This window comes from Phascolarctos cinereus, unplaced genomic scaffold (assembly GCF_003287225.1).
Source record: "Phascolarctos cinereus isolate Bilbo 61053 unplaced genomic scaffold, phaCin_HiC Scaffold_2;HRSCAF=192, whole genome shotgun sequence".
In the NCBI taxonomy this organism is placed as follows: Eukaryota; Metazoa; Chordata; class Mammalia; order Diprotodontia; family Phascolarctidae; genus Phascolarctos; species Phascolarctos cinereus.
Genome location: NW_027555625.1, coordinates 385,228,473 through 385,243,601, shown reverse-complemented (window position 1 = coordinate 385,243,601; position 15,129 = coordinate 385,228,473). Strand labels below are relative to the sequence as shown.

Genomic DNA, 15,129 nt, shown 5'->3' with positions numbered 1-15,129 from the left:
CTTAAAGTTCTGGAGAAATGAGCACTACTTTACTGCTCCTTATCTGTCTGTGAGTTTTATGTGTTTCCCTGGGTTTCCTGGTGACCAGCCTGAGAACCAGAGCAGACAGTTCAGTCTGTATTTGTGCCCAGGGAGGATGGTTTCCCCTGGTTAATTCCCTATCAATCTGTGTCACCTGTGGGCAGAGGGCAATAGGCTGATATAGTTACTCAGACTTAAAAGACCTGGGTTCTAGTCTCATCTCTGTCACTTACTATATGATCCTGAGAAAGTCACTAAAGCATCAGTTTTCTCTATATGTAAAATGGAGTGAGTAGGAAGAGAGCAAAGGAATGATCTCTCAGACTCCTATCTTCAAATCCTATGCATGTGAGAGGAATCCAGGGACCCACTGTGCCTGCTCACATACTAAAAGGCACAAGGCAGTATTGAACCTGGCCATAGACTGTGCTAGATGAACACATCTGATGTGTCTCTGCACTCCATTCAGAGTCTGGAGAAGCCCCATCCATGGAAGCAAGAAGGCTCTCACTTTAGTCAGTTGCCAATACATATGGTACCTATTAAGCACCTGCTGGGAACAAGTCACACTCAAGAGCCAGCTATGTACCTCCCATCCCTCCACCCAGGTTTTTTTTTCCTTGACGAAATGGGAGTTTTAATAAGTCTTCATCACTCCCTGATTCCCTTATCCCATATCACTAATTTTACAAAATTACAATTAAACCTCCATGCCTCATAATTCTTTGAAAACAGGTTATAAAGATAGTCTGCATTTTGTTGTCGTTAACAACCGAGTCTGGAGTTTCCTTGTTTTCAATTCCTTTTACTGAAAATCGCTTCCTGCCTTAACAGATAGAGTACACTAGCTAAAGCTGCTTAGATATTTTCCTTTGACTGTGAGATCATGCAAGTCCCCATGCTAATCATGCTGGGACCCTTGTGCACAGCTGAAGAGAGATGGAGAAGTAAGAGGATATTGAGATGGATATGGATTAGATCCATGATGCCTCCAAACAATTGTCTTCTTCTTTCCCATTAAATCTCTGGTCTTAGCTGACATTCCAAATATCATTGGCATCCTTCTCCTAAAAATAGAATGCAAAGAAGGGGGGAAAGGTTAGAAAGATGAGTTGAATCAAATTAAAGTAGATTAATAAATGAATACACATTCATGTAACGCTTCATTCTTGTATTCAAAAACCAATGCTACAAATACAGGACTAGTGACATACAACTGCACAACAGTTGAAAAAGACCTAGACTTTTACTTAACTAAATAGGAGTTAGCAAGAGGGATGTTGTAGGTCCCCTCCCCACTTTCTAACCCCCCCAAAAAACTAATGTAATCTCAGACTGAATTAATAGAGGTATGATATCTCAAGCATAGGAGGTGACAACCCTATTCTCCTCTGCCTTGGCCACACCCAGTCTGGAGTACCATATCCAGTTCTGGGCGCCATGTTTTACAAAGGATATTGGAGGATCTCGAGGAGGGTATCCAGATTGGTGAGTAAAATCATATCAAAAGAGGATTGATTGAAGGGACTGGAAAATAATTTGGGTCGGGGGTGATGTTAGCTGTCTTCACATGTTTGAAGAGCTATTGTTTAGAAGAGATATTACACTTTTTCTGCTTATTCCCCAGCACGCAAGATCAGGACCAATAAGGGTCCTAGGGAAGTAACCTAGAGGCAGATTTGGGGTCCATATGAAGAAAATTTCTGAAAAGTTCGAGCCCTTTGATAGCAGAAAGGGCTGCCTTTGGAGACAGTAAGTTCCCTATCATTGGAGGTCTTTAAGTAGAAGCTGAACAATCACTTGCTGAAGATGTTATAGAATTTACTGTTCAGCTATGAATTGATCTCCAAGGTTGATTCCAATTCTTAGAATCTATGATTCTGTAGTAGATTATATGAATATAGAATGAGATGTTAAGAAAGGTTCCCTGAATGGGTACTCCTGGTGAATCACTCCCACAGAGCACCCAGAGCATGACCCTCTGCACATGAGCTATATTGAATACGAATTTCAGCAGCAGAACCACTTTCCAATGTCACGGCCCTGGATAAGTTAATGCCTGCTTCTTCACTCGCAAAAATGAGGGTTATACTTGCCTACTTGTCTCACAAGACCATTTGAGAAAATGTACATAAAGTACCTGGCAGCTAGATGGTGCAGTGGATAGAGTGCTGGGTCTGGAATCAGAAAGACTCATCTTTGTGAGTTCAAATCTAGCCTCAAACACGTACTAGCTGAGTGACCTTGAACAAGTCACTTAACCCTGTTTGCCTCAGTTTCCTTACCTGCAAAATGAGCTGGAAAAGGAAATGGCAAACCACATCAGTATCTTTGCCAAGAAAATCTCCAATGGGGTCACAACGAATCAGAAACAAATGAAAAATGACCAAACGAAAGAACACATGAAATGCCAAAGAACCATGAAGTCCTATGCGAGTATGAGTTGTTGTTGATATTGTTATTGTCGATACACAGATTTTCATTGGCCAAATTCACTTAAGTCTCCCTTTTGGAATGATGAACATTCATTTGAATCAATCTGGCATGCAGGCATGAATACAAAATAGTAAACATACAGAAGCATGTGTCATCCTTCCGCAAACTATACGATCTATTTGTAAAATAAATACCTTGTCTTCATGCGATAATTACAGGTCATAGAAAATCATGGTTATTAAGTTCATTGAAAAATACAGCCACTGAACAAGACATTGGCACAGTTAACTAGGGTTTCATAATTATCCTGGAAGGGAAATGTTACTCTTGGTGTGCTTCAGAGGTAAAGAACACCTTCTTGTCTGTGTCCCCTTTGTATTCATGCTTACTTTTAGAAATTGTTCTTAAAGTTATTGTGTTTCTATAAATCTCTTGTGAAGATCAAATGAAATAATATATGTAAAGTTCTTTGCATGCCTTCAAGCAGCATACAAATTCTGACCGTCGTTGCTGTGGTTATTGCCTATGTAGATATAACACGAAAGGCACCTCCTTCCATGGTAGATGAAGGTTGTCTCAGCTCAGGCCAGCCAGCCAAATGAAAAGTCAAATTTCTGTTCATATTTCATCACCTAATATGTTTTCTTAGAGGACCTACTTTACTACCCACATAAGAACTGTAATGAATGGCAACCTCTTAAAGGGCAAGAGCTTACCTTGTTTCATCTTCTGTCCTCTTTAGCGCCTATCATAATGTTTTCAATATAGTAGCACTTAATAAATATTTGTTGAATTAAATTTGATAAATTTAATCAAATAATGTCTTATTTCCCCTATTTGACCATAAGCTTCTGAAAGGCAGAGACTATATTTTATTTAGCTACGTCTAGCACAGCATCCTAAGCATAGTAGAAATTTCATAAATTATTTTGACTGAGTAAATGTCACTTCTTACATTTTATCTTTCTTGTTAAAATGTGTGTATATGTTGTACAAGTTCACTAATTAGTAGAAAAGATCTATTTGATTTAGTGAGAAGTGTAAATAAAAGAGAACTTTGAAAAGATATAATTATATTCTTTTCAGATTAATTCAGTAAATCAAATTCCATTAACAAGATATCCAGTATTGTTCTTTAGAGGCCTGCTTTATTGTAGCAATAAGAATAATAAACCGATGTCATTATTATTGCTACAGCTGGGTGGTGCAGTGCATAAGGTACTAGACTTGGAGTCAAAAAGATCTAAGTTCAAATACTGTCCTTATATGAGCTGAATGAGCCTAAGCAAATCACTTAACCTTTCCTTGCCTCAATTTCTTCATTTGTAAAATCTGTTGTTGTCCAGTCATTTCAGTTGTGTCCAACTCTTTGTGACACCATTTAGGCTTTTCTTGGCAGAGATACTGGTGTAGTTTGCCATTTCCTTCTCTAGCTCATTTTACAGATGAGGAAACTGAGGCAAACAGGATTAAATGACTTGCCCAGGGTCACATAGCTAGTGTCTGAGGCCCGATTTGAATTCAGGAAGATGAGTCTTCCTAACTCCAGACCCAGCACTGTATCCACTGCACCACCTGGCTTACCCTTCATTTGTAAAAAGAGAATAATACTAGCATTTATCTCACAAGGTTGGTGCGCAAATGAGATAACTTGATAAGCACTTGGCAAACCTTAAAGCATTACATAAGTGCTGGCTGTTATTATTATATTATACAAACATACTAGACTATAATATCTTTGAGAGCTGGGATTGCACTTTGCTTATATTTCTATTCCTCTCAATAGCCTAAAACAAGACAATGCCCATGAGTAGTTGCTCAAAAAAAAATCTGTTTGCACTGAATCTGTAATTAGCTGTTGAAATATTTTTAAGCAGATGGGTACTTTAGGGTTGTTGTTCAGTCGTATCTAACTCTTTATGACTACATGGACCATACCATCCATGAGGTTTTCTTTGCAAAGATACTGGAGTGGTTTGCTATTTTCTTCTCTAGTGGACTAAGGCAAACAGAGGTTAAATGACTTGCCCAGGGTCACACAGCTAGTAAGTATCTGAGGTCAGATTTGAACTCAGATCTTCCTGACTCCAGGCCCAGCGCTCAATTATCCACTGAGCCACCTAGCTGCCTCAGCTAGAAGCTGTGTACATTAGGGTACACAACTATAATTTATTCCCTCAGGCAATTTAAACATACTCCACATAATCTTATTTACATTATCATTTGCATGGTTAGCCTTTGTTCCAAGATGGTTCAAAGGTAGAATTTAGCCCATCCCTGCCTACAAAGAGATAGAGCACTGGACAAAGAGTCAGGATATTTAGGTTCTACATCCAAATGTGTCACTAACTTGCTCTGTGCTCTTAAGTAAGTCCTCTTCCCTTCCCTGGGTCTCAGTTGGTTTTTGTTGTTGTTGCTGTTTTAATCTATCAAATTTACAGATAAAAAGGTTTTTGTAGTGTTTTGTTTTGTTTATCTGTCTATCATTCCAAGATATTAAAGACTGCTAAGTGACAAGAGTGGAATAAATCAGGTGTCTCCTTCTAACTTCTCTTCCAGCTCCAACATTCTATTTTCTCTATCACAAATTCTACAGTAGCAGAGTCTGAACTAATACAATCTTATTTCCTTAGAAGAATGCCATTCAACTATCAATTTTATATTTTTGTTGTGGTTGTTGAATTGCATCTGACTCTTTGTGACCCCTTTGGGGGTTTTCTTGTCAGAGATACTGGAGTGGTTTGCCATTTCCTTCTCCTGCTTGTTTTACAGATGAGGAAACTGAGGCAAACAGGATTAAGACACTTGCACCAGGGCCACATAGCTAGTAAGTCTCTGAAGCCAGATTTGAACTCATAAAGATGGCTCCAGCCCTAACACTCCATCCACTGTGCCACCTAGCTGCCCCAATTTTGTATTACCCTTTTGTTTACCAAATAAAGCTGATAAATAAGAAAAGCGTGTCTATTGCTCCATGAGATATGCTGTTGATTATTACTTCATTTGGTTTATAATCCTTTCAAAAGTATTTCATCTCCATGGCAGCATTCATATTCGAAACAATTTCAGAGAATGCTGTACTAAAAATCTGTCAGATTCTTTAAAAAAAAATTTAATCATTAGCACCCAGCAAGCAGACAGTTCATGATACTATGGCCAATTGCTAGATGTCTATTAATAATGGAGTTTGAGATATCAAAGACTGCTAAATGATGAAAAAAAAAATTAATCAATACTATGATTCTGGCAGCTAGGTGGCACAGTGAAAAGAGCACTGTACCTGGAGTCAGGAAGACCTGATTTCAAATCCAGCCTCAAATGCTAACCATGTGACCCTGGGCAAGTCATTTGATCCTGTTTGCCTCAGTTTCTTCATCTGTAAAATAAGTTGGAGAAGGAAATGGCAAACCACAACTGAAATGACTGAATAACAGCAATGATTCTGGAAAGAACACAGCATGATATAGCAGAAAGAAGATTGGATTTGGAATCAGAAGACCTGAGTCTACTACCTACCTGTGTGACTCAGAGCAAGTCACTTACCATCCCTGGGGCCTCAATTTTCTCCTCTGAACTAAGGAAAAATAAGGGAGGCAGACCGAATGATCTCAAAGGCATTTCCCAACTTTAAATCCTATGGTCCTAGATCAAACAAGGATTGCCAAGGCTACAGCTAGAGGAATATAGGTCATTTAAAAGGAAAAACTTCTTAACTGTGGGACTTATTAAAGACTGGAATAAGTTGGCAAAGAAAGCCCTTCCCTAACTCTATGCCAACACTCTGCCTGAAATGCATTCCTCACTTATGTGTAAATATATGACAGAAAAGGGACTTCCAGTAAAGATAGGCACATGAAAATTTCCAGCTACACTGAGCTAACTTTAAACCCAGTACAACAAATGAGTAGACAAATAGATGATAGATAGATAGATAGATAGATAGATAGATAGATAGATAATTAGATAGATAATACAGAGATAGAGAGATGGATGGATAGATAGGTAGATGAGAGAGATGAGAAATAGATGGATAGAAAAATGAAATAGATGAGAGGGATACATGAATAGTTAAATAAAGATAAACAGATAAGCAAACAAATTGTGCCATATATTGCAAAATGTTAAGAGGAATGAATTAAAAGTACACAAACACACACACACACACACACACACACACACACACACACACACACTGGATAAAGCATCGAAGAACTACAATCTTGGGCCAAGTCACCAACAGGCACAGTCAGTGTCAAGGGAGAAAGTATGAGGCCTACGATTCCCACAAACCTGCCTTTAAGCCAGTGCCAAATAGAAAGCCACAGGTAAACAGAGATGTGTGTGAAGAGGGCTGGGCTTTGTCATCAGAGGTGTAGGTTCAAATCCTGTCTCTTTAATTTACCTTTAGCGAATCGTTCAGCCTTTCTAGGCCTGTTTTCTCATCTATAAAATGAGAGTATTGGGCTAAATGAGCTTTAAGTTCCCTATCAACTCTAAATCTATGATCTTATAATCTGGCTCATTCCTGGACCTGCTTCAAGGCAGTGCCACCAGGGGAAAAAAATAGCTGCTATTTCTTAAGTTACATAAACCCTTGCTCTAAGCCAGTTCTCAAAGTGTGTTCTGAGGATGCTTGAGGTCCTAAGACTCTTTTAGGAGGTCCCCAAAGTTAAAACTATTTTCATAATAATACTAAGACATTATTTGCCTACTAAAATACTCTTCCATTTTTCAACTATATATCTATGTGAGGCTGGATTTTCTTCAACAAAATAATACATGCCACAGATCAAGTTCAGAAGCCAATATAAGACTCCAGCTGTCTTCTATTAACCCAGACATTAGAGAGATTTGCAAAAATATATTAAATAATGTCACTAATTTTCTTCTCATTAATTTTTTGTTTTGGATAATATTTTTATTAAAATGTTATTTGTTAACATGTAATGTGTTTATTATTTTAAATGTATAAGTATCAATAGGTATAAGTCACATAAACATAAGTTACTTGGGGTCCTCAATAATTATGGAGTGTGTAAAATTTTAAAAAATTGAGAACTATTACTCTGAGTTATAGGCAGCTAGGTGGCACAGTGGATAGAGTGCTGGGCCTGGAGTCAGCAAGACTTGAGTTTAAAAATCTGCCTCAGAAACTTACTAGCTTTGTGACCTTGGGAAAGTCACTTAACCCTGTTTGCTTCAGTTTCCTCCTCTATAAAATGAGCTGGAGAAGGAAATGGCAAACCACTTCAGTATCTTTGCCAGGAAAACCCCAAAAAGGCATCATGAAGAGCCAGACATGACTAAAGTGGGTGATCATCATTGCTTGGCTCAGTATCCATCCTAATATCTGTCTCATCCAGATCAGACTTCTTCAGTCTTTCAAAGTTATTTGTCTTTACAATATTGTTGTTATTGAGTAAATTACCCTACTTCTGCTGACTTCACTCTGCATCTGATCGTATAAATTTTCCCCACTTTCTCTTAAACCATTTCTTTCATTATTTCTTCCAATACAATAATATTCCATTATATTGACATAGTCAACAAGCATTTATTAAACATTTATTATGTGCCAGACACTATGCTATAGATACAAGAAAAAGAAAAGACATCCTCTGCCCTTAAGGAGCCTCCACCTTAATATGGGAAGACCATACACAAAAGAGAACTGGAAAGCGTGTTATGGGGGTGGGGGTAGCTTCCTGGAGCAGGGGGTGGGGAGAAATGAGGTGGGACACAGCTGGGAAATAAATTAAAGATGGCTGGCAGGGGCCCTTTCTCAAACTAGAAGTTCTAAGAGGATCTCACCAAACACCTCCTGTCCTGTTCAATTTACATTGTCTTAATTATTTCTTTTTTATTTTTACTTCATGAGTTATAAAGATGATTTGAGGGCATGTTCCCTATTACTTGTCCTGAATATCACACTTGCTAGTGATGACTGACTTTGAACATTTGTTTCCTCTTCTGTAAAATGAGGGCTTATTCTCTAAGATTTTTTCCAGTTCTAAATTCTTTGAGCATTTTGCCAAGTGGAAGAGATCAGGGCAGGAGAAAAGCAGGAAAAAGAAGATGGATATTCTGAGATAGGTAAAACGTAGCTCTAACTTGGGTCTGGCAATGAATTGGATTGGCCTGGTTTTTGAGATTCCTTTTAACTACATCATCATGTTCATTGATAGGGGAATGGTTATACCAATTGTGATATATAAAGGTAATGGAGATTACTATACTATAAGAAATCATGAAGACTTCAGAGAAGCATATAAAGTCTCATCTGAACTGATGTAAAGTGAAGTATGCAGAACCAGGATAACAATATAAGTAATGGCTACAAATGATTTAAATGGAATGATAAATAAAAATCAACATAGAACCTTTTGTAACTATAATGCCTAAGTTTGAACCAGAGGAAGAGATCAGAAATGATCCTCCATCCATCCTTTACAATAATGAGAGATTGTGGTTAAAGAACACTACCTAAAACTGTCATGGTTGGTTCATTTTGCTGAACTGTTTTCTTTTCCTCTTTTTTACTCTTAGTTAGAAAGGATGGCTCTCTGAGTAGAGTTGGGAAATTTTGAATAATTTAAAATATGTCCCATATGAATTATAAATCTAATTAATAATCTGTGCTTCAAAGTTTCATATTTTAAAAATGAGTGAATTAGGTAGTTTCAATTACATTTCACCAGAATAATAACCAGTGAGATCTGGTCTACTGTTTTGTTAGTCAATACACTGTCATGAACATGTCTCAGGAGAGACCTTCAGGCACAACTCAAAGATGACAGTGAGGCTGAAAAGGCCTCTAGAAAGGCAAAAACAAAGTTGGCTTCCCATTCACAGAAAACTGGCCTGCCATTTCCAGTTGTCTGGAGCTATAAATATCTGAAGTGTAAGACAATGAGTCACAGGCATGTGAGAGCAACTGTTGTTGTATAAAATATAGCCATCCTGGAATACCTAACTGCAGAAGTCCTTGAGCTGCCAGGGAATTCATCAAAAGATTTTAAAGTGATATATAGAAGTCAATATGGCAGAGTAGAGAGAGCATTCTAGACAAACTTTTCCAACATTGCCCTCCAAATAACTTTAAAATAATGGGTCAGATAGAATACTGGAGTAGCCTCGCCAACAAAAGGTTGGGGCAAAACATTTTTCTACATCAAGACAACTTAGGAGTTTGGAAGAAGAGATCTCTGACACTGGTGTGGAGGCTGGCCTGGAGCATAGCATTGCAGCACAGCAGGCCAGTGGGTCTGTGCTGTGGGCCTTGGAGGCAGCAATAGCAGCAGCAGCAGCAGCTTCTTCAGCAACAATTTCAGGAGCTCTCATATCCCAGAAATGGTAAAGAAATTGGGCAAAAGGTCAAAAGAGACTACAGGGCACTCCTGTGTTGTCACTGGGTAAAGGACTTGGGGAAAGGGGAATGCTGTTTGGCAACTCCATTGCCAGTTACCCAGATGTGGGTCATAGTTCCAAGGTAGAGAAAAGTATTAGCACTTGTGGTTACAAGAGAGCAAACTTGCCTGGGTAAGTATGAAAGCATGGACCAGGAGAGCAGGGACCACACCTCTCCCTGGATCACACCACCTTTGAAGCACTGAAAACTTACAGGCCCCCAGAGCTAGCTGTGAAAATAGCAGCAAGGAAAAAGCACGAAGTTTGGGACAATGACCTTACCCCCTACCCAAGTGAGCAAAGGCCAACTCTAACACAAAGTTGAAAGGCAAGAAATAGGCTGGGGAAACAAGCAAACAACAAAAAAGGCTACATATAAAAGCTACAAAATTAACAGGGACGCTCGAGACACAAACTCAGAAGGAGACAACGACACAAAAACATTGACAAGTAAATCCTCAAAGAAAAATGCAGAAAGGACACAAACCAAAAAAAGATTATTGAAAGAGCTTAAAGAAAGAGATATTTTTTAAAAGATCAAAAATGAGAATTTTAAAATTTTAAAAATAAAATGAGTGATAGAGTGATAGAGGAAAAATTTGAAGAGAAATGAGATAAATGCAAGACAATTATGAAAAGATAATTAACAAGTTGGTAAAAGAGGTACGAAACCTCACTGAAGAAAAGAACTCTTTAAAAATCAAAATTGGTCAAATGGTGAAAAAAAAAAGGTCCAAAACTTCACTAATGAAAATACCTCTTTAAAAATCAAAATTAGGCAAATAAAAAAAATTACAAAAGTTCACTGAAGAAAATAATTCCTTAAACATTAGGATTGGACAAGTGGAAGCTAATGAAGCCATAAGAAATCAAGAAATAATAGGACAAATGGAAAAAAAAAAAAGAAAATGTCAAATAAATCATCTGAAAAACAACCTAGAAGATAAATTGAGGAGAGGTAATTTAAGAATTATTGGACTACCTGACAGCCATGTTCCAAAAAGCCATCCTATATATCATATTTCAAGAAACTGTAAAGGAAAAATATCCCAGAAAATTAGAACCAGGAAGCAAAACAAAAATTGAAAGAATCTACCAAATACCTCCTTGAAAGAGATCTCAAAATGAAAACTCCCAGAAATGTTATAGTCACATTCTAGAGCTCACAGGTCAAGGAGAAAATATTAGAAGCAGCCAGAAAAAAAGTATTCAAATATCATGGAACCACAGTCAGGATCACATAAGACACAGCAGCTAACACTGTAAAGAAGTGGAGACTTGGAATATAGTATTCTAGAAGACAAAGGAGTTAATATTACAACCAAGAATAAATTACTCAGTAGAACTGACTGAAATCTTTTAGGAAGGGCAAAGGGGAAAAAAATATGTCATCTTTAGGTCTGGTGAGGCCAAAATTGAAATTTTTCCTTGCCTTACAGTAAAAGCTGAGATGTTAATTAGGCAAAGTGATGAACTCCATGATCTCTAAATTCCAACTTTGAAATGTTAGCAGCGTAGTTAGGAAGGATAAGGTCTAGGATATTATGTCTCTCACTGAATAAAGGTCAAGAGACCTAAATCTCAATTCTGACTGTGTCACAACTTGGTAGTACAACATTGGATAAATCTTTTTTTCCCTCCAGAAAACCAAGTTTTCTACATCAATAAAAAGAATGCAGTTGAAGTAGCTGAAAGGCTGATTTTTTCACCCTGGCATTCTAAGTTCTAACGTCCTTTCTAGTTCTCATCTGTTCTAAGGTCCCTTCCAGTTCTACTAATCAATGATTATCTGAGTGGCTTCCAAAAGGCTTAGGGACCATACAGATAAAGAGTATTTCATATCATTATTTGAAAGATGATGGCATTGTCCTTTGGACATTCCATTTTTTAAAAAATTTAACTGGTATGCCCACTTGGGAGGAGCAAAGCATCTTCCTAGTATCTTTAGAGTAGCCTTAGTCCTTCCCTTTCCAAATACATTAACTATGCTGATGACATAACCAACAATACTTAGTGCATTGGACTTTTGAAGTCTTCAATTGGTCTGAGAGTTCATGAAAAATAAACCATTTGTCTTACGTAATTCTCATTTTTATTTATGCACAGGATGGAATTGTAAGAAACAGAACAAGAGAGATAAATACACACAGCAACCTCTCTTCTTTATAGCAACACGCTTGGAAAGAGAAGAACTAAGGGCTCCCTAAAGATATTGGGGAGATGCTTTGCTACCCCCAATGGCCATACAAGTTGTTTGGGGAGGAGGGGGAAGAAGAGGAATATACAAAGGACAGTGCCACTGTCTTCCAAATAATAACATAAAATATGCATATCCTACTTTTATCTTGAGATTTTAATAAGCCAAATCTGCCTAGTGTTAGAGACAAGTCTCTCAGGTGTTCCAGAGAGACAGTGGAAAGAGATTTGGGTTTAGAGTTAGATCTAGGTTCGTGTCCTATCTATGTTCAAGGAATTTCACCTTTTTAAGCCTCCATTTTTTCATCTGAAACATGAAGTCATGAATACCTGTTCTGCCAACTGCATAGGATTATAGCTAAAAACTCACTTTGCAAATTGCAAAGTCCTATAGAATCATCATCATCATCATTATCATCATCACTATTATTGTTAATATTCTAATCAGGCCTCCAGCTTTCGGTGAATGATTAAGATCACCTAACTAAAAGAATTAAATTACCTAAGAATGAATTAAATTTATTGAAATCACCAAAGACAATAAGAGTGATGCTGATGATACTCTACATCTACAGGATACTTTCAGCTTCAAAGAAAATCCCCATATATTGTCTCATTTGATCTAACTGTCCATAGAATGATCATATATTATTTTTTGATATTTCTATGAAAGGAGGTTCTATATTTCACTTATTAGAATGCTCAAATACCTTAGAAGCTGATCAGTCAGTCATCATCATCACAGTTAGCATCTATATGGCACTTTAATGTTTGCAAAGGACTTTGCAAATATCTCATTTGATCCTCACAACAATCCTGGGAGGTAGGTAATATTATTATCCCCATTTCATAGATGAGGAAACTGAGGCAGACAGAATTTGAGTTACAAAGCTAATAAGAGTCTGAGGCTGTATTTGAACTCAGAATTTCTTGACTCCAGGTCCAGCATTCCATCTACTGTGCCTCCTAGCTACCTAACTTGAATTAATCAACAAGAAAAGCTCCTATTATGTGTCAAGTACTGAACTAGGTACTGGGAATAAAAAGAAAAATGGAAAGGAATTCTTAACAGCTGAGAGGGTTTAAAGAAGAGGGAAATGATGAAGTGGAAGGACAATCAGGAAAAGCCTTTTTGCAGAAGGTAGTGCCAGAGCCTAAACTAGGGATTCCAAGTGGCAAAGGTGGAAAGATTCTAGGTGTGGAGTGATAACATTCCAAAGGCTTACAGACAAGAGATGGAGCACCATGTGTGAGAAACAGAAAGTGGTTCAGAATGACCGGAACATAGACATGGAGTTGAGAAGTGAGGAAGAAGATGGGAAATGCAGGAAGGGTTGCAAAGGGCTTAAAGTGTCAAACAGAGGAGTTTATAATGATCCTATGTTAGCAGTTCTCAAAGCGTGCTTCAGGAACGTTAAGACTATTTCAGAAGATCCACAAGATAAAAACTATTTTCATTATAAAACTAAGATATTACTTGTCTATTAAAACACTCCTCCCTTTTCCAATGCTATATTTGTGTGATGCCAGATTTTTTGGCATACTTTTTAAAGCAAAACAACGTATCACAAGAGACAGGATGCAGAAGCAGATATGAGGATCGAGCAGCATTCTATTAAGCCAGACATTAAACAGATTTGCAAAAAGCAATAAAAAAGCTATTCCTCATTAATTTTTTGTTTTGGAAAATGTAGGCTTTTTCATTAAAATATTTGATTTATTACCATGTAATGGGTTTATCATATCTATTTAAATGAATTAATAAATATTTTAAATGTTTATCAGTTTTAATTTTAATATCATAAATGTCAATAAATATAATCCACATAAGCAAAAACTTTTGGACATCTTCAATCATTTGTAAGAGTACAAAGGTATCCAGAGACAAAAAAGTTTGAGAACCACTGCTTTAAGTAAGAAGGAGTCATTGATTTTTGTTGAATAGCAGAATGATAGCTTTGCTCTTTAAAAATCTGTTGGGCAATTTTGTGGAGTATGGATTAGGATAAAGAGAGATCTGAGTATGAGAAACTACTTAAAATGGCACAAGCAAAAGATGAGGGTCTAAACTAGATTGGTAGCTATGAAAGTGGAAGGGAGTGATAGAAAAAAAAAAGATATGAACATAGAAATGAGTTTTGTCAGCTGATTGGATATGTGGAGTTAAGTGAGAATGAAGAGTTGAGGGCAACAATGGAGTTTCAATCTAGGATGATGCCTTCAATACTAATGTAGAAATTTGTAAGAAGAATGGATTTGTGGCAAAGATAATGAGTACTGTTTTGGACATCATGAGTCTTGGCTATAGAACAGCCAGTTTAAAATGTCTAGTAGACTATTTGTGATGCAGGACCAGAAGTCAGGAAAAGAACCAGATCTGAATACATAGCCTGGGGAGTCTTTACTATCAAGATGGTCATTGAATCTATTCCTTGTCAAGGAAAAGGTTCAATTCTTCATCAGAGTCTAGAGTAAAGGTGGATATAGTGGAGGATGATATCATCAGGGAGATGATATTAGGAGAGGGGGAGAGGAGAAAGATCAAGAAGAATAGCCTTGATTTTCCCAGCAAAGTGTGAAGTGAGGTTCTCAGCTGAGAAGGGATGCTGTGAAAGACTTGAGAAGAAATAGTTTGATATAACCATGGGATAGCTAATCCATTTTGTAGGAATAGAAGGTTTGCCTTGCTGGAATGAGAGTCCTGTTGAAATTAGATAACATATATTTGTAATAGACCCAAAGAGAGTGGTTGCATACTTCTTCCTGCTGAATTCAATAGTACATGAGTAGGAACAGAGGCAAATAATATGAGTAATCCAGAGTTGAGGCTTGGTAAGGTGTAAACTTAGATGGGATAAGGGAGCAAGGAATTTGAGAGTCAAGAAAGATTATAATGAGATAAAGGAATTTTGGAGCTCATGAACACAAAAGCAAAAACACCTGCGGGTGATAGAAAAGGCAAGGACATAATCATCTCTGTGAATAGCTTAGGTATAGCATAGAGGTACATGAAAATTGAGTATATTAAGAAACTGAAAAGTTAGAGTGGTTGAGGGAAGAACAACATGT

At 37.3% G+C, this 15,129-nt stretch overlaps 1 long non-coding RNA gene across 2 annotated transcripts in view; it reads right to left on the bottom strand.

Annotated features, from left to right (window-relative positions):
- Window positions 1-805: 805 nt before the first annotated feature.
- The window catches only part of LOC110192885 (uncharacterized), a 65,416-nt gene continuing 51,092 nt past the window's right edge, over window positions 806-15,129 (bottom strand). For both annotated transcript variants that reach the window (XR_002320297.2, XR_013484875.1), the window contains one exon: window positions 806-1,088. This is a non-coding gene — a long non-coding RNA (uncharacterized LOC110192885). The remainder of the gene's footprint in view (window positions 1,089-15,129) is intronic.